Here is a 21050-nt window from a genome sequence, read left to right as displayed (position 1 = left end):
CTAGCAATTCATTTTGCTTGCCAAAACTTGCTTCATCTTATTTTTTTTCTTTTCCTGTAACCAGATCTGACTCAGACTCTCTCAGACGTGCACTAGATTGTGTTTTCTCTTCCATCTCCTTACAATTTGTCTAGGCTCCCTCCCTACAGGGGCTTGGACCTCTTGAGTATTTTTGACCCTTCTGAAATTTTCTTCTAACGTTATTTCTTGTATGTAGTAGCTAGAATCTAGCTAGAATCTTTGGTTAGTTTTAAAATGATGAGCCTGTGACTGAATTGTGACTGATCTTTAAGGGACTAGTGTTTTCTTTTCACATAGGCATTTCTGTTTGGGATTAAAACATTCCTTTTTTTCCTAAAAGGCGGACACTTAATGACCTTTTTCTTCGTGCTAGACTCTATTCCTATGCCTATCCTAATTAGGTCTTACAAATGGCATTTGTAATTTTTGCACTAGTAGTGTATCTCTGGGAGGGAGGTTGAGGTAGTTTTTTTGTTAACAACTACTCTCTGAAGTAGGTATCTCTTATTTTTAAAAATCAGGCTACTGAGGCTTACAGAACTTGTAATTTGCTCAAGATTGTGCAGCTAGTGACAAAATTGGGATTTAAACTCAGGTATTGTGATTTCAGATCCTCATAATCTGTACATTATACTACTTGTGCCTTGTTTTGTTGTCTTGTCACATCTTTCCTCTTTATTGTAGCAGCCAAAAATCCTTTCAAAACTATTAGAATTTGAAGTCGTGCGTTTGGTAGGAATCTATTATCACCGTTTTTTGTGTAATTTCTGAGACTTTCATGCTGCTTACCGAAGACCTACCTCATGTACCTGTTCAGCCCTCCGTTGTGGGACATCATCACGTGATCTTCTGAGCACTGACACCATAGTTTCCTGGGGGAAGGGGCAAGTATAAGTAAATCGGGTGTGGTGGTTTGTGATTTAAGAAAGACTATGTTAGGGGGTATTTACTGAAAGAGTCAATAGGTAGGTGATTTGGTGTACCTTTAACGTTTATAATTTTCTCTTATTTTCCAGTGACCTCAAAGGCTGAAAACTTTTAGTAATTGAAATTTTGCAGAGGCATAAATTTGAAGCATACGGTATGAAACTGACGTATGTATTTTAGCTGGAAGTATGTGAACCTAGCTTTCTCTTTAATGTGTGCATTTTGGATTTGTTCTCAGTCAACCAAAAATCTTAATCCTCACAATATTGAGAGGTGGGTGGTAATATTCCCATTTATAGGTGATGAAACTGGAGAAAATATATGCTATAAAAAGATTTGAAATTTGAGTGTTGAGAGGTCTTACAAATGGCATTTGTAATTTTTGCACTAGTAGTGTGTATCTCTGGGAGGGAGGTTGAGGTAGTTTTTTTGTTAACAAAATATTTGTATTCAAATTGTATGTTCTAAAGTAAATTTGGTATTTTTGGAGATTGTTTTAATCAGGTCTTATTTTAGGGATATTGCCCATGATGTTTTTGGGGTAACTTGAGACTGGTCTACCTTTTCTGGGGCCTTTGCACACTAGAGTATTTCTGCAAGGAGTAACCTTAAATGTGGGTAGAAAGTGACCTACTTTTTTTTTTCTCCCAATGAGTATTCTTGGTGAATTCAGGGTTTTCATGTTTATAAGCTGTTGTGAGATAAGTTGTCTTCCTTTTCCTCCTGTGTAGATATTGATACCCATCTATACTTGTCCTAACTGTTCATATTAGAGTTTGTGAGGCTGATAACTTGTCACCTTGTCATCCAGTTTTCTTGTAAATATTGTCCTTGGCATTTGATTTTGCTATCTTAGTTGTTCTAGGGTATGACAGAAATCAATGCTACAGCCACGGTATGGCCACTTTAAAAAATATATATGATAAAATGTTAGGTGAGTGGGTGGACAAATGGTAAATTTTAAAAATTTGTTTTAAAACTTTCGGTCTTTATAGTTTTAAGTATCTTAAATATGGAGAATATCACATACATGCCTTTTCTATTTACATTCAGTTTTGGTTAAGAAGTTTGGTGAGAAAACTTTGAGTTTTTTTGGTTCCTTGTCTCTTAAAAGTATTTTTTCCCAGTTTTATCCAGAAATAATTGATGTACCTCAATTATTGATGTATACAGCATGGCGGTTTGATTTACATATATTGTGACATGATAGCCACAGCAGGTTTAGTTAACATCTTATATCTCATACAATAAAAAAAGAAATTTCTTGTGATGAGAACTCTTGGGATCCACTCTCTTAATTTTCCTACATATCGTACAGCAGCACTGCTAACTATCATCACGTACATTACGTCCTTAGTACCTTTATCTTAACAATTGCAAGTTTATACCTTTTGACTGCCTTTCTTCAATACCCCCTTTTCCCATTCTTTGCATTTTGAGTTTAATGGATCACATGAATTAAATAAATATTGCTGTGTACATAATGTGAAAAGACTCAATGTACAAAAATTATGGAATTAGTACTACTATAGATGAGCCTGTCTCATTTAAAACAGTTTTTATTATAAAGCTCATAAGGAAAAAGAAAAATCAAACTATACTGTTAAACTATTGTATATTCGTAACAGATTTTTTCTGTGCATATATAAGTATGTATGTTAATACTTTTTGAAAAATACACATAGTATCAGTCTTCTGCAGTTTGCCTTTTGTTAACTTGCTGTATTTGGGTATCTTGATCAAAACACAAAAGCTTACATCGTTGTTTTTATGGGTTGCATGGTATTCCTTTGTTTTGGGTATACCCTGATTTACTGAATCTGTCCTCTGTGGGGTCCTTCAGATTATGTACGTTGCAATTCAAGCAACGTTTAAGGGAGCATATTTACATTGACACAAATTCAGGAATGGGGTTTATGGGTTGAAGTTTATGTATACTATTATCTTGACAGATAACTGCCATTGACCTTTCAAAAATTTTTTTTTAGCTTATGCTTATACCAGCAGTGTATGAAAGTTATCTCTGTCCTGATGTCAGCACCGAGCATTCTAGGCTTTTAAATATGAAAATCTGATAGATGGTATCTCATTTTAATTTGCTTTACTTTTATTTTGTGCCAGCATCTTTCCATGAGTTTATTGCTATTTGTAATTTTCTGTCTTCCTCATTTATTAAACTGTAATTTGTTCTTTTTTCAGTTTTTTGCTATATTTTTATTGATAAAACAAAGTAGCCTGATCGAGTTCTAAATAAATTATACTTTTATTGTATTAGGAACAATTTGTGTTTAAAACAGTCTCAAGCAGCATGTTGTTTAAAAAGGTCAACTGTAGCAAAGGATAGTTTTTGTAATGCTTGGTGGATTGAGCTGTTTTTCTGGCATGTCTCGTTAATCACATTTCAAAGACAAGCAGTTGTATTTATCATTAAAAATGACTTGAAGTACAAAGTATGAGCAGTGCCTTTAATTTTTATTTGAAAATTTGTCCTTGTAATCCACTCCCTGCAATGTGGTTTTGGCCTATTTATTTGTAAATAAATAAATTATATTTATTTAAAATAATAAATAAAAATAAATAAAAATAAAATTTAAATAAATAAAATATAAAATAAAGTAATAAATAATAAATAAAACAAGTAAATAAATACAATAATAAAATGATAAAGTAATAAAATAAAAATAATAAATAATGAATAAAATAATAAATAAAAATAAAATAAATATTTATTTGTAAATAGGCCAAAACGAAACAGAACAAAAAACACTCTGTTCTTAGGTTAACTGTTCTTAGGTTACTGAGAGCACTCTGAATCCTCAAATGTGATAAAGTACTACTCAAGCAGCAGGAATGAAAATAGCCATGAAAACGAACATTATTTTAAGATTATGCTCTTCTATCTTAAAATTAGTTTTGAATAAACACATACTTTTACTTAAATGTAAGTAAAATATTTAATTTGACCGATGGTGTCTACTTAAGCTAATAAGACTTGGCAATAAAGTGGAATTAAAAATATTTGGAGATGTGTGAGATTTTTGAGATTAAGGTTTTTCTTCAAGTTTGCATTTTTATAATTTTTTTGCAATAGTTGTGTTCACTTTCTTTTTCCATATTTCATAGCAGTGGTTCTCAATCAGGGGTGACAATGTTTGAAGACATTTTTGGTTGTTACAAGTGGCATCTAAGGGTAGTGGTTGGGGATGCTGCTAAATATCCTCCATAGGTAACACAGGACAACCCCCAACAGTGAAGGATTATCAGGCTCAGAATGTCAATAGTGCAGAGGTTGAAAGATCTGCTCCATATGGGAAAGCACACATTCAACTTTAAAAAGTCTTACAGTTCTGTTCTGTGACCTGTGAAATAAGAACAATGATGGGTAGGATAAGACCATAAAGGTCTTTAACCATGGCTTTGATTTTCACCTCTCAGAACTCTGTGAAAAACTTTCTTTAGAAAAGTCATTTTTGAGAAATAAATACTGCTTGTCAAAGATTCATTGTTTAATTGTAAGTGTTCTCTTTACTGATTTTCAGGAACGATGAAAGTGCCAGATGTTTTGCCCTTCATCTAATCAAATGTCATCTAGGAAACTGTTTCTTCTTTACTTACTCATACACAGTACTCTGACACTAGAGGTGGGTTTTTTCCCCCATACCAAGCAATTCTGTGACTCCAGCTGAGAGTCCTACAATTCATTTCAATTCTGATACTATGTACCTGGAGTTAGCATCAGATCTCAGAGTTAAGGGCTTAGTCCCACAGGACACCCCCTCCCCCACTCAGCCTCCAGTCACAAGTCCAAGTTGTTACCTGTGCTTCTGACAGCACACTGAAAATGGGAGGTTCCTGTGACCCCTTTTTTGGGTTCCTTTAATTTGCTAGAGTGGCTCAGAACTCAGGAAAAGAGTTTACTTGCTAGATTACCAGTTTGTCAAACAGAATATTAAAGATACCAATCAACAGCCAAATGAAGAGATACATAGGGTGAGGTCCTGAAGAGACCTACATCTATACACCTGGTGTTTTACCCAGTTTCCCATTTCCATATTTAATGAAGTGTTATTAATAAGTGCTTTAAAATGTGCTGGTTTCGTAGATCTCTCCACTTTTTACTTCCAACTTCTGCTATGATCTTTTCAGATTGTGCGATGATGTAATGAACAGGGTCCAGAGTCCTCACTTCAGCATGCTGTTAAATATGCAAGATGGTGTAAATAACTAATCTTTTTCTCACCTGTGAAGCCATCTGTTTCTGGAGTTTTGTTTCTTGGCAGTTTAATTACTGCTTCTATTTCAGTGTTAGTGATCGATCTGTTTAGATTTTCTATTCCTTCCTGGCTTAGTCTTGGAAGGTTGTATGTTTCTAGAAGTTTATTTTTTCTAGGTTGTCCAATTCGTTAGCATATAATTTTTGTAGTATTTCTGTGGTATAGGTTGTAATTTCTCTTTCATTTAAACTTTTATTGGGGCTTTTTTGTTTTTCTGTGAGTTTGGCTAAAGGTTTGTCAGTTTTATCTTTTCAAAGAACCAGCTTAGTTTCACTAATCTTTTCTATTTTTTATAGTCTCTGTTTTGCTTATTTCTGTTCTTTATTATTTCCTTCCTTCTGTTTATTTTGAGTTTTGTTCTCTTTCTAATTCCTCCAGGTGTAAAGTTAGATTGTTTGGAAATTTTCTTGATTCTTGATGTAAGACAACATTGCTGTAAACTTCCCTTTTAGAACTGCTTTTGCTGCATCCCATAAACTTTGGAAAGTTGTGTTTTCATTTATCTCAAGGAAGATTTTGATTTGCTGTTGGATTTCTTCGATCCATTAGTTGTTTAATGGCATGTTGCTTAGTCTCCACGTGTTTGTTTTTTCCAATTTTCTCCCTATAGTCAATTTCTGGTTTCACACTGTTGTTATTGGAAAAAAATGCTCTATATGATTTCAGCCTTCTTGAATTTATTGAGACTTGTTTTGTACCTTAATATGTGGTCTCTTGTGGAGACTGTTCCATATGCACTTTGAAAAAAGTGTGTATTTTGCAGTTTGAGGATGAAATGTTCTATAAATGTCTATTAAATTGAAATGCTCTAATTTAAGGCCATTATTTTCTTATTGATTTTCTGTCTGGATGATCTGTCCATTGATAAAAGTAGGCTATTAACTTCCCCTGCTATTACTGTCAATTTCTTGCTTTATGTCTGCTAGTATTTGCTTTACATATTTTGGTGCATAGATATTTACTATTGTTATATCCTCTTTTTAGATTGATCCCTTTATCATTTTGTAATGTGTTTATCATGTTTTACATTCTTGGTTTTAAAGTCTGTTGTGTCTGATATGAGTGTTGCTATCCAGCTTTCTATTCATTTGTTTGTATGGAATATCTTTTTCCATCCCTTCACTTGCAGTCTGTATATGTCTTGATATGAAGAGAGTTTTTTGTATGCAGCATATAGATGTTTTCTAATCCATTCAGTCATTGTGTATCTCCTAACTGTAGCATTTAGTCTGTTTACATTTAAAGTAATCATTAATAATTATGTACTTATTTCCATTTTGTTAATTGTATTTTAGTTATTTTTGTAGTTCTTATCTGTTCCTTTCTTTTGATCTCTTTGCTGTGGTTTGCTAGTTTTTTGTTGTGTGTTTGTGTGTGTGTGTGTATGTAGTGTATCTTTTGCAGGTTTTTGGTTTGTGGTTACTATGAGATTTGTGTATATCATTCCATAGCTAGAACGGTCCATTTTAAGCTGATAGGTATTTAAGTCTGAACGTATTCTAAAAGGACTACATTTTTATTCCCCTCTTCGTGCTTTATGTTTTTGACTTCATATTTAAGATTTTTTTTTGTTTCGTGTAGCTCTTTACTTATTGTGGTTATAGTTTAGTTTGCAACTTCTGTCTTAAATGTGTGATTTTCTGTGTTTATTAAACATTTGCTTTTACCTGTGGTATTTTTTCCTTTCACATATTTTATTATTGGTGGTTATGGCCTTTACTACTTAAATAAGATATTTTAACATTTCTTATGAACTTGTTTAGTGGTGATGAACTCCTTTAGTGTTTGCTTGTTTGGGAAACGTTTTATGTCTTTCAATTCTGAACAACCTTGTCAGGTAGAGTATTCTAGGTTGTAGGTTCCTTTCAGCACTTTATGTCCTTCCACTCCCTCTGGCCTGCAAAGTTACTGCTCAAAAATCAGCTGATAGCCTTGTGGAGTTGCCCTTATATGTGACTAGTTGTTTTCCTCTCTCTTCTTCAAGATTCTCTTTTTAACTTTTGCCATTTCAATTACAGTATGTCATGGAGTGTGTCTCTTTAGATTCATCTTGTTTAGACCTCTGTGTTTTCTGGACCTCTGTTTTTCATTTCCCAGGTTTGGAAAGTTTTCAGGCATTATTTCTCCAAATAAAGTTTCTGTTCCTTTCTCTCTTTGTCCTCCTCCTGGGATCCCAATGAATGTGAATGTGCGCTTGATGTTGTCCCAGAGGTTCCTTAAGCTATCTTCATTTTTTTAAATTATTTTTTCTTTGTTGTTCTGATTGGTTGATTTCCACTAATCTGACTTTGGGTCGCTGATCCATTCTTCTGTGTTAGCTAATTCGTCGTTTATTACTTCTATATTTTTTTCATTTCAATTGTGAATTGCAGCTCTGGTTATTATACTTTCTAACTCGGTGTTGAAGTTCTCCCTGAGTTCCTCTATTCTGCTGTCAAGTTTGGTGAGGATCCGTGTGACTGTTTCTTGGAATTTTATAAAGTAAATTATTTACTTCTATTTTATTACAGGTTTTTTTTTTCTGGAAATTTTTCTTGCTTCATATGAAACATAGTCCTATGTGTCCTCATTTTCTTTGACTTTCTATGTGTATTTATATGACTTAGACAAAATAGCTCTCTCTTTGCCAACTTTGAAAAAGTGGCCTTGTATAGAAGTGACCTCTGTGTGCTGGGTGGATTTGATAGGCAGGTTGGAGCCTAGTGGGCCTTCGTCATGCCTGGAGGCTCTGACTTGCTGAGCTACAGTGACTCTAGGCAGGGAGGCCAGGCACTTGTGGTTACGCCTTGTTGATTCCACTTGCTACCTTTATTTGGAGCTGGAGCCAAAATGGGCTCCAGATGGTACGGCCAGGCATGCTCTGCAGTGACCTTGCAGGTAGGCCAGAGCACCTGGGTAGAGCTTCTGCCAGCTCTCTTAGGTGAGGGGGACGCTGACAGACATCTCCAATTATGGAGTATTGTCTAGATCCCAGAGAGCTTCCACGATTCCCCCACCACCTCCTCTATGCACTCTCTTTCTTGTTTGTTGTGCAGAAGCTGTTCAGTCAACCCTCAGTTGTTTCTCAAGAGAAATTCCTGTACGTATAGGTGAATATTTCAGTGTGCTCATGAGAGGAGGAGAGTTCAGTGACCTCCTGTGTCCTGCCATTTTAGACCTCTGCCATTTTCGATCTCCTGTCTTACTCTTCTAAAGTTCTTTTTTGATCTCAGTTGTTTTTACCTTTCCAATTTTATCTCTTGCCACCATTTATACCTTTCCGAAATTACTTGCAGTTTGCTAGGTATGCAGTGCTTTATTTTGCTAGTGTTAAATTCTAATAACATCTTTCTGTCCATTTCTTCTGATGTTGTTCCTCATGAGATCTCTTTTTTTTTAAATTAATTTTATTGGGGTGACAATTGTTAGTAAATTTACATAGATTTCAGGTGTACAATTCTGTATTACATCGTCTATAAATCCCATTGTGTCTTCACCACCCAGAGTCAGTTCTCCTTCCATCACCATATATTTGATCCCCTTTACCCTCATCACCCACCCCCCACCCCCTTACCCTCTGGTAACCACTAAATTATTGTCTGTGTCTATGAGTTTTTCTTTCTCATTTGTTTGTCTTCTTCTTTTTGGTTTATATACCACATATCAGTGAAATCATAGGGTTCTCTGCTTTTTCTGTCTGACTTATTTCACTTAGCATTCTTCTCTCGAGATCCATCCATGTTGTCACAAATGCTCCTATATCATCTTTCCTTAACGCCGAATAGTATTCCATTGTGTATATGTACCACAACTTCTTTATCCATTCATCTATCGAAGGACATTTTGGTTGTTTCCATGTCTTGGCCACCGTAAACAAAGCTGCAATGAACATTGGAGCACACGTGTCTTTATGTATAAATGATTTCAAATTCTTTGGGTAGATACCCAGGAGAGCGATTGCTGGGTCATATGGTAATTCTATTCGTAATTTCTTGAGGAACCTCCACACTGCCTTCCATAGCAGCTGCACCAGTCTGCATTCCCACCAACAGTGTATGAGAGTTCCTTTTTCTCCACAGCCTCTCCAACACTTGTTACTATTTGTTTTGTTGATGAAAGCCATTCTGACTGGGGTGAGGTGATATCTCATTGTGCTCATGAGATATCTTAATCTTGTCTCTACTGAAAAGCTTTCTTGGATCCTGTTTTCTCAATAGAAACTGCTGTATTTCTAACCTGCATTGAACACATTTTCTGTTGTAGTTGTTTGCTTATTAGTCTATTTCTACTTGTGGTTCTGGAAGCTTTGAGGGGGCTGAAGTTGCCTTGCTCAAAACATGTCACAAAATAGGAGCTGAGTTAAATATATAAATGGAAGAAAAACTAAAGTCTTGACTTTATCTGTTAAAGAAATTAGTTCTGTCTTTAGAAAATAATAGAAAACATTGTTGATATGGATCTTGAGCTGTGTGTGTGTGTGTGTGTGTCAATATTCTGAAATAAACTTGCTTTCTCTCTTCCCTTACAGTTTCTCTATATCCAGATACTATTTATCCTTCGTCAGCATTGCTTGTGCCTAAGCTTTCCCAGATTTTCAAACAAGATAGTAATGACCTTTTCAAATTTTTCATTTTACCTTGTTCTACTCCATGTTTTGAGTATTTTACTGTAAATTTTATTTTCCCGTTTAAAGAAAGTAGGAAGGAGAAGGGGCTGGGATTTATTGAACGGTATATGATATGATGGTGAATATGTATGTATATGTGTGTGTGTACACGCAGGTGCATGTGTACACACAAAATGCTGGTATGAGGTTTTCTGAATATAGGAATGCCTTTTGTTAATACTATTCACCACTTAGTTTTTGTGTAATTTCTGATTGTGCATTGTTTCCTAAAGTTCCTTCAAACCATTATTGAGATGCTAATTAAGCCAACAAATATTTACTTATTAAGCGTATGTTCTGTGCCCGGGCCTCACTAGGAGCTAGGGATGCAGTGGTGAGCAAACAAACCAGTCTGTTACAGTACTTATTATTTTGCCAATAAAATATTTTATTTCATTTAGTATTGTGTTGGGTGCAGGGGATGCAGTGGTGAGCAAATAACCCCCAGTCCCTTATAGTATTAACAGTATTTTATTTCATTTAATATTTTCCTCACTGGTTTTATCAGCATTCGTCTGTAACACATATATTTGCTTCATTTTAAAAATTAAAACTGGGAGAAACTTTTGTAAATGTAGTTCCTTAAGAGAATGATTTTTTTCAGTTGACTTTTAAATAAGCATATGAGATCTGACAATTAAGTTCGCAAACTCATCCTAGAAAAAGTGCTAAATACCTCTTTGCTGCATATCACTATAGTCACCTTCTAAGTACTCCCCTTGGGAAGCTATGCACCGACGCCAGCACCTAGTCCACCCTTCAAAGCAATTTTGAAATTCCTTCTGGAATGGCTATCAGAGCTATCGTCATATTTACCCTTGATGTCCTGAATGTCATCAAAATGTCTTCCTTTAGTATTTCCTTAATCTTCGGGTGAAGAAAGAAGTCGCTGGGGGCCAGATCAGGTGAGTAGGAGGGTGTTCCGATACAGTTATCTGTTTACTAACTAATAACTCCCTCACAGACAGTGCCGTGTAAGCTGGTCCAAGAGCCATGAATTGGTGAAAAGTTTAGGTCGTTTTTGTCTAACTTTTTTATGCGGCCTTTCCAGCATTTCCAAATAGTAAAGTTGGTTAACTGTTTGCCCAGTTGGTACAAATTCATAATGAATAATCCCTCTGATATCAAAAAAGGTTAGCAACATCGTTTTGACACTTGATTTGGACTGACAGAATTTTTTGGTCATGGAGAATTGGCTGACTTCCAATGGGCACTTTGATAATTTGTTTCAGGGTTCTGTTGGTACACCTGTGTTTCATGACCAGTGATAACACGGCCCAAAACATCGTCTTGCCTCTCCAAAAGGTCTTGGCAAACTTTGACTCACCTTTGGTTTTGTTCATCGGTGAGCTCCTTCGGGACCATTTGTGTACACACCTTTCTCATGCCAAAGTTTTCAGTTAAGATTTTCTTAATTGTTTCTCTATCGATGTTTACTTAGTTTACTTCTTGCCGACGATTTTGATGCACAGTTCGCCTAATTTTTGCAATGTTTTCATCAGTTCTGCTCCTTACTGGCTGCCCTGACCTCTCTTCATCAGTGATGCGGTCTCTCCCCTCAGAAAAATGGTTAATCCACTTGTACGCTGCTGTTTTCTTCATGGCATTATCCCCATAAACTTGGGCTAACAAGTCCCTGATTTCACTTCCACTCTTGCCAAGTTTAACAGGAAAATTAAATGTTTGTTCATTTCTCTAATTCAAGCTCAGACATTCTCGTGACAGCACACAAAAACACGCAACAACAGTACTGAACGCCACTCAGCAACACCGCCACACGTCGACACAAACACAGCTGTGAGACACTGATAACACCAAGGTTATGGAACCTTACTGAGCTGTTTGTACAGTGCTGCCAACGGAAGTGCACGGGGGCAAATTCTCGAACTTAATTGTCAAATTTTATATGCTATGAGCATAAGAATAATCAGGTATAGAAAGGGGTCAACCAATACTAATAATTGTATTTGTTATACATTTTTATTTTAAAACTTTGGGGAGATAAAAGCTTTAGTGTCAAGTGATACTAGCCTCATAATATATGAGGCCAATAAAGAGAACTTAAGATGGGAATACAATTAAATTGCTTTAAATTTTTGCCTTTTGAATTTGTTCTGCTATACATACATATAAATTCTAGTATTCCTGAAAATTTTTATAGAATTAGAAATTTTATTAAAGGTTTAACATTAGAATCTCTTTGCTACCTGAAAAAGATTTAAAATTAAAAGGTCAGTAAATATTCCTCCTCTGTTTTGTCCACATTTTAATATCTGAAATTAAATGTTTTTGAAGCATCATAGTGTCCTGGAATTCTTACTGTGGAGTGTTACAGGTGATCCTGACTTAGATTTGATTAGTACAATATGATTAGCTCTGTGAAGGTTTAGGAAAAACACGTATTTAAATGTATTGAGTAGCTAGCACTGATACCACGTTTCCCCGAAAGTAAGACCTAGCTGGACAATCAGCTCTAATGCCTCTTTTGGAGCAAACATTAATATAAGACCCGGTCTTATATTATATTACATAAGACCCGGTCTTACAGTAAAAGTCCGGCTAGGTCTTACTTTCAGGGAAACATGGTAGTTTGGAAGACTTACACTCTTTTAAGAAAGGCTTCTGAGTATTCAGTATGAGTAGGTTGATTTAAGTTTCAAGTAAGGATAGGTTTAAAAAAAATTTTTTTTAGTACATTGTCTTTATATTTAGTCGATAGTCTTCAAAAGTTCAGGTTGGTATGAGGATTTGTGGATAAAATTGTATCCTTATTTGTGACTGAATGGTTCGTTTTTTAAGAATAGATACTTGAACAGTACAAAATCTTTATAGAATTACGTTAACAGAATGATGTTTTCTAAATGTGCTATTTCTTTTAATCAGTGAATTTGGTATTAATAAGGGGCATTTAAAATTTATTATAAAAGGATACCTTATTAAAAACAGTTTGAATATTCAGTATTTCATAAAGGAAGAAATAACAGTCCCTCCATTTCTGTGCCCCAGAATATACTTAATATTTAGATGTACTCAGTAAAATACAAATGGAAATGAGAATTTAATTAGTAGCTTTAGGGAATAAAATCACCTGGGAAAACTAAAGTGTCTTTGGGCAAACCTTTGTGTTCTAAGGACTTACATTCAGATTTTTCAGATATACTTGAAAAAGAAATGCCAGTAGCCCTTTAAAGATATATTTCAATGAACTTCGCTTTTTAGTATTCAGTTTGAATGTTTTTATTTTTTAATTACAAAATTTTACCATTGTTTAATTTTTCTCTATAATGACTTGAAGTGGTTACCTTTTTATCCTTTTCAAAGGTAACAAGCTTTCGTTAAAAACTATAGATATGATTGGCTGAACTACAACCTGCTCCAGACTTTTGAATTCATAAATGACTACATTTATAAATTCAGATCTAATTTCTAATGACGGAAAATCAGACTTTAGGTTTGATGCAGGATGATTCATATATTTTGAAGACCAAGGATGTTTATATTGGAAAAATATAAAATTCACCAAACTATAATCAAGGGATAAAGTTCTAATAAGAAAATAGCAGTAAAGTTGCTTTATTGGCAGTGATGTGTCATAAAGAGATTGTCAGTGTGTATAACATTCTGGAGAGCTACATGCAAAGAACTAAACTAAAACCCAAATTCTCTGAATACTGTGGTTAGTCTGCTAGACTGAATGTTCAAATGGCTCATTTTGGGGAATGTCTACTCAGACTTGATGTTAATTTACTAGTGTCACAGAATTTTCAGTATTAAAATATAAAACATAAGCTTGAAATTCTAATTTGAAAATTCAGAAGAGGTTTTTTCACAGCTCAGATTTCTGCTTAAAGCTGGAGCATTAGAGATTTAATCTCAAAAGAATATTTGGCTTTTTGAAAGCAGCAAATTAATTTAAAACTTTTTTGCTTGCAAGCAGCACAAACTGATTTTGGTTCACTTAAGCCCAAAAGAAAACAAGAAAAGACGGGAATGAAAAACTTATTGGAAATATATTGAGGTAGCACTCAGAATCAAAGGCTGAGGTATACCACCACCAAGCCAAGTTACTGAGGATGGGGCACCTCAGGTACCTCAGCAGAAGTTGCTAGACTTTTTCTTTTGGTTGCTGCTAATGGGTGATTTAGCTCCAGCGACTTCCAGTCTCTGGTCTCTCCACATTTCACATTTCTGGGGAGAAAAATCCAAATGGACTACTTGAGGATTAATCCACTTTTTGTATGGGAGCTGATGGGGTGGGCAGTGGAACAGTGGGGGCAGATTGTAATAGTTGCTTTAAGGGAGTTCAGAGTACATTGGGAGCAGTAGAGTAACATTATTTCTGGCAAGGAGAGTTAGGGAAAGATTCATGGCACAAGAAGCATTGTTACTCAGTCTAGGAAAAGGGAATAGTGGGCAAAGAATAGTCAGGAAAAAGTGAAGGGTTATGAAGGTAGAGTTGGGGTAGATCAGAGAGTTTTTGGTTAATACATACAATTTTGAATTTAGAAAGACCATACAAGTTTTGAAGAAAGAGCAGGAGAGAGATAATTAGAGCTTTGCCCCGGGGGAACTTGTGTCTAATACAGGCAAGGCAGAGAAATCGTTCAGGAGGCTGTTGCGGGAGCTTAAGCTAGAGGAAAGGGTGATTTGAAGTATAGCAGTGTTACTGGGGTGTGCATGAAGACTCACAGACATCAGGTTCTGGTTCTGTAGACACTTACCTGTCCAGCATTCTCGTCTTGCCCGAGGTTCTGTACAGGCTTTCTAAATGGTTTCCTAATTGCAGTTTTGCTTGCCCTTTCCAGTCTCTAATCTAGGATCATAGTCGTGGCTGTGCAACAGTGTTAAATACCATGTTATTTCCATGATTAAAATCTTAAGCACCCTCCTCCTTGCTCAAGTTAAAATTTAAGGTACTTATCATGACATTTGAAAATGTATATGATTGAATCTCTACCTAGCTATCCCCCAGTTTGCTGCCTTTGTTTTTCTGCTCTCCTAAACTATTCAGCTGTCTAGTAGATCACGCTTCCTCATCCCAGTGCCTTTTCACATATTGTTCCCTGTCTCTGGGAATAGACCTTTTTTTTCCGTTGTGCTTATTTTTTAAGACATATACTAAGGATCTGGAAAATTTTCCTTGACCCTGGGTTAGGTGTATCTTAGCTTACTTATAGGACTTTATGATTACTTCCATTATCATATGTATATTTTGCTGTGCTGTTGTTTTGTGTTTAGATTGTGAATTCCCTGAAGGCAACTAGGCATTTTTTTTTTCAGTATCTTTTTCTACTACAGATTAACTTAGAGATACATATTTGCATTGACTTTTTTTTTTCTTTGCATATGCTTTTTCCTAGAACTAGATGTTATGACTTACTGAAAGTATGGATTCTGAAGCTAAAACGCTTGGATTGAAATCCTGGCTTTGCCATGTACTAGCTATGTAATTGTGGGCAGGTTATTTAACCTGTTTGTTTCTTACTTGCCTTATTGATAATAAGGTGGGTGAAATAGTACTACCTAACTCGTAGGTATGTTGTGAGGATTGTGTTAATATGTTCAAAGCTTTTGTTGCTATTATTATTACACATTGCTGTTTGCATTTATACCCCTATTGCTAAAACAGTTGCACATATAATACTTCCCAAATCTGCTTGGAATGTGACGTTTTTCTTCCTGATTTCTTTTTTCCATAGTAGGTAGGTTGTGAATATTATTCCCAAATAATTATTGAGCACTTATTATTTGCTATACATATTCTTGGTACTTGTGATATATTGGTGAATAAATATGTGGGCAAAGAGATAATATGTTACATATTGTGTTACTAGATCTTGAGGGCAATGGAAAAATAATAAAAAGGGTAAAGAAAATGAGAGTTAAGGGTAGAGGTAGTTGTAATTTTAAATAAGGTGGTCACAGTAAGCCTCTTTTAGAAGGAGGCATTTCAGCAAGACAGGAAATAGCTATGCAATGTATAGAAGAGTATTCCAGGCAGACGGATCTTCCACTGCAAAGGCTCTTAAGTAGGAGTGTGGCCCACTTTTTCACAGGCTAATAAGGAGGTCACAGACTGCAAGGGGTGGAGTAGACTGACAGGTTGACAAGGTCAGAGATATAAAAGGAATTGGGGTCAGATCATGCAAGGCAATGTGAACTATTGTAAGGACTTTAGCCTTCACTTTTAAGTGAAATTGGGAGCCATTGTAGAGTTCTGAGCAGAGAAGTGACATCAGACTTAAAGGAGGATTGTTCCATGAATGGCTGTGCTGAAAATATCTTTAGATAAAGTAAGCTAGAAGCAGAGGTTATTAAAGAGATGGTGGTGGCTCGTATTAGTGTTAGCAGGAGGTGGTAAGAATAAGGCACATTCTTTATATATGTATTTTGAATGCATGTCTGACAGAATTTCCTGACAGGGTGTGGTATGTGAGAAAGAATGGAGTCCAGAATGACTCGGGTTTAAACCCACAGCTAATGTACTTGGTGGTGAAAACTGAAAGCTTTTTCTCTAAGATCAGGAACAAGACAAGGATGCCCAGTACTATCACTTCTGTTCAACAGAGCATTGGAGTCCCAGCCACAGCAATCTCAGGTGAGAAAGGAGTAGCAGACCTCCCAATTGCTAAGGAGGAAGTCAAACTGTCAGTATTTGCAGATGACATGACTCTATATATAGAAAAAAACCCTAAATATACTCCACTGAAATCTGTTAGAACTAATAAATCAGTCAGGTTTCAGGATACAAAATGAATATACAGAAATCTGTTGCATTTCTGTACACCAATTGCAAAAGATCAGATGGAGAAAGTAAGAAAACAATCTTACTTGCAAGCGCATCAAAAAGTATAAAATAACTAGGAATTAATTTAACCAAATTGGTGAGAGACCTATATTCTGAAAACTATAAGACATTGAAATTGAAGAAAGAAATTGAAGACACAAATAAATGGGCGAGTGTATCTTGTTTGTGGGTTGGAAGAATTAATGTTATTAAAACGTCCTTACTATCTAAAGCAGTATACAGATTCGTTACAATCCCTATTAAAATACCAGTGGCAAGAATTGACTCGGGTTTGCCTAAGCAAACCCTGTGGGATTTTTATTACACCTAAAATGGGAAAAGCTGTTGGAGGAGCAATTTGTGGGAAAGATCAAGAGTTCAGTTATGGACATGCTAAATGTTATATTGATGTGGAGCAGGTGGTTTGGATGAATGAATGTGGGGATTAAGAGCTATAATTGGCATATAGATTGTATTTAAAATCTCCAGACTGGATAAGATCACCAAGTAAGAGAAAAGAGGGTGAGCCTCGGATAGCTCTGACTTGAAGCTTTTTGGAAAACAAGAAAAGGAAAATGATCAGGAAAAACCAGTGAGGTAAAATAAAACCCAAGAAAATAATTAATGAAGAATGATCAGTTGTGTGAAATGCTCTTTATAAACCAATTGAAATGAGATATGAGAATTAACCGTTGGATTTAGCAATACGGAGGTCATTGGTGACCTTGAGAAGAGTAGATTAGTTTTAGTGATGGGGCTGAAAGCTTGATTGGAGTAAGTTTGAGAGAGAATGGAAAGAAGACAACTCTTTCAAGGAATTTTTTTGCAAAGGAGCGCAAATAAATGATGTGGGAGCTGGGAGGGTAAGTGGAAGAAAGAAAAACATTTTTGACAGGGAGCAATAATCAGCTTATGTGTATTGCTGTGAAAATGATCCATTAGAAATTTAAAAAAAAGGTTGCTACAGATGTAGTTGATAGAAAGGGAAGAATTACACAAGTGATGTTATGCTCTTGAGTAGGTACACAAATGGAGAATTGGGTTTGTAAATTAAAGCATAGATAGTTCATCTTTGGTAATAGGTGGGGCTTCAGAATGTGTGCATGAGCATGCTAGTAGAGGGGGAAGTGGGAGACTGGAAATTCCCTCTTGCTTGTTTTATAAGTGAAACAGGAAGCAAGATCATTGAGTGAGGAAGAATTCATTGAGCGTTTGAGGAGATAGGAAATAGTTATCTAGAAGTATATGTGAGTGAGTAAACTAGGGAAATCCAATATTATCTGACAGCATTAATAGTGTACTTGAGACCACTTGCATAGTCCGCAACCTTGCATTTGTCTGCACGTGCACTGCTGTGTAGGCAGATTGGTGGAGATTACATTTAACCAGTGAATTTGATTTTTTTTTTTTTGAGTACTGTGAAGCCAGAGAAGGACTAGAGAATCAGTTGTATGCAAGGTGTGACTATAATTATTAATTATAATTTAAGCTGGATACTGAAGGGAGAGGATGTGAAAGGAGGTGAGAGACAGTAAAAAGGTGATAGGATCAATGGACTGAAAATCCTGGTAGAATCAAAGAATATTTGAAGTAACTGCAGTATATGTAAATGTATTCCAGCTTGTCAAGAACCATAAAAAAATATAACTAGGTAAGCTTTGACAAGCTAAATGATGTACAGCTCCCCTCCCATTCTCTGCTCTTGTCTGGTAGCTGAAATAGTTCATTTTTTAAAAATGTAATAGTTTTGGGCATGGGTAGAGAAGGAATATTGGGTAAAGAATTTTCTCTGTAATAGAAGGGAGTAGAGTCTCTACAAGTATTCTTCTTAGTCCAGAGAGATTGTTATATGTTATATGTCAAGTTGTTATATGTCCTTTGAGTGACAGTAGATAAGCCCAACCATCTTATTATGGTCTAACAGGTCTTTCTCACTGTTTTAATTCTTGTTTACTAATGCCATCTCGAGGTGCTCTCATTTGGAAAGTTCTGTGCGTAACTACTATATTACTCAAGTGTTTCTCCTCACCCTGACTTTTCTTGAGGAAAAACAATCACTGAGTGCTTATTAGGTGTCAGCCATTTTGCTAAAGCACTCTGTTTACACTAATGTTAATCCTCACGTTAGTTCTGTGAAGTAGATACTGTTATCCACATTTTACAGGTGCGGAAAAAAAGGGAGGCTAGAGTTACCTGTTCTGGGTCATACAAATGAAAAAGCGACTTAATCTGAAATTTGAACTCAACCAGGCTTCCACACTTTGGCACCACCCAATACTTTTAAAATGGGTTGTTTTTTTTTTACCTTTTTGTTTTTACTTTCATCAAAGTTTTACATCCACACGATTTAGTGAGTGTAGTAATACAATACAGGTAACAAAAAAGTGTTCTGTGTGGTTTCCTCTATTTCCTACTCCCCAGAGACAACCACTTTAAAATAATTATTACCTATATCTGTTAGTCTTGTAATGTTACCTTTTTCTTTAAAATTTTATAATTTATTGATTTCTTACTAATGACAGTGAAGACTTAGTTTCTTTTACCTTCTCCTCCTTACTCCCACTTCCATTGCCCAATTTCTTCATTATAATTATATTGATATTTTGGTAAGTTCAACATTCATTATATACATTGTCTCTGTGAGTGCTATTTTTTAAATTTTTTACGTACTTACACGCCTAATGCAGCCCCAAGCGTTAGTTGTTTATATCTCATTACAATATATTTAGCTATATTAGGTCGTCTACCAATTTCATGTTTTAAAAACACTCTTATGGAACCTTCTTAACTGCTCCATTCTGGACTGGTTGCTCTTTAGACGTGCCTTAATCATCCTACCTTCTTGGGATCTGCCTGAAATTCGCTTTCTTGTCTTGGGTCTTCAGTTTCCTAGATACCATGTCATGCTTTTTATTGGTTTACTTCATTGTTTTGATGGAATGAGAGAAAGCATAATACCGTGTTTCCCCGAAAATAAGCCCTAACCGGAAAATAAGCCCTAGCACGATTTTTTCAGGAGGACATCCCCTGAACATAAGCCCTAATAATGCATATTTTGGAGCAAACCTTAATATAAGACCCGGTTTTATTTTCAGGGAAACATGGTAGCAAATACTGGTGTGGTTATTTTTTTTGGTACTTTGAGCATCCGTAATGTGTTTATTCTCGTTTAAACGGATAGTTTACAAAATTCTAGCTTGAAAGAATAGTCTCTTTGAATTTTGAAGGTATTTTTCCATTTGTTCTTACTACAGTGTTACTGTTGATAAATCTGAAGCCCTCTTTGTATATGACGTGTTTTTATATCTCTGGAATTTTGTACGATATTCTCCTTGATTCCAGAATTATACAGTTTTACTCTGATGTGGCCACTTTGAATAACCCTTGTGAGTTCTCCCGATTTGAAAATAGTGTCAATATATGTAGTTTGCAAATATTTTCTCCCACTCTGTAGGCTGCCTTTTCATTTTGTTGATGGTTTCTTTTGATGAACAGAAGCTTTTTAGTTTTTTGTGGTTCCACTTGTTTACTTTTGCTTTTGGTGTCAAATCCAAAAATTCACTGCCAAGACGTAGGAGCTTCCTATGTTTTCTTCTAGAAGTTTTAGTTTTAGGTCTTACGTTCAAATGTTTAATTCATTTTAAGTTGATTTTGTATATGGTGTAAGGTAGTGGTCATTTCATTATTTAGCATGTAGCTGTCCAGTTTTCCCAGCACAATTTATTGAACCGACGGTCTTTTTCTCCTTTGTATAATGTGGGCTCTTTTGTCAAAAGTTAATCAACCGTTTATGCATGGGTTTATTTTCGGATGTTCTGTTCTGTTCCATGGATCTACGTATCTGTTTTTATGTCAGTGCCATGCTGTTTTGATTATTATAGCCTTGTTAGATACTTTGAAATCCAGGAGCATGATGCCTCCAGCTTTGTTCTTCTTTCTCACAATTGCTTTGGCTATTCGGCATCTTTTGTGGTTCTATACAAATTTAGGATTGTTTCTTCTATTTTGTGGAAAACGCCATTGGAATTTTGATAGGGATTGCTTTGAATCTTTTTCTTTGGGTAGTACGGCCATTTTGAAAATATTTATTCTCCCAGTCCATGAGCATGAATGTCTGTACATTTGTTTGTATCTCCAACTTTTTTCATCAGTGTCTTACAGTTTTTAGTGTACCTAAATCTTTCACCTCCTTGGTTAAATTTATTCTTAAGTATATTATTCTTGTTGATGCTTTTGTAAATAAGGTGTTTTATTAATTTCTCATTCTGATAGTTTGTAATTAGTGTATAAAAACACAACTGAGTTTTGTACCTTGATTTTGTATCTTGCAACTTAATTCATATATTCTAAAATTTTTTTGGTGGATTCTCGGGTTTCCTATATGTAACATGTTATC

The 21050-nt window shown here is 35.4% G+C and overlaps 1 protein-coding gene across 6 annotated transcripts in view; it reads left to right on the top strand.

The window, feature by feature from the left end:
* The window catches only part of PPP4R2 (protein phosphatase 4 regulatory subunit 2), a 58478-nt gene that overhangs the window by 11508 nt on the left and 25920 nt on the right, over nt 1–21050 (top strand). The window contains exon 1 of one of the 6 annotated variants that reach the window (XM_081071675.1): nt 1038–1102. The exons of the other annotated variants lie outside the window; for them this stretch is intronic. The gene's annotated coding sequence lies outside the window, so the exon portion shown is untranslated. Of the gene's footprint in view, nt 1–1037; nt 1103–21050 lie in introns of those variants that run through there. 6 annotated transcript variants of the gene reach the window in all.

The sequence above is a fragment of the Rhinolophus hipposideros genome (genome assembly GCF_964194185.1).
Source record: "Rhinolophus hipposideros genome assembly, chromosome: 14".
In the NCBI taxonomy this organism is placed as follows: Eukaryota; Metazoa; Chordata; class Mammalia; order Chiroptera; family Rhinolophidae; genus Rhinolophus; species Rhinolophus hipposideros.
This window is presented reverse-complemented; position numbering and strand designations above follow the sequence as displayed.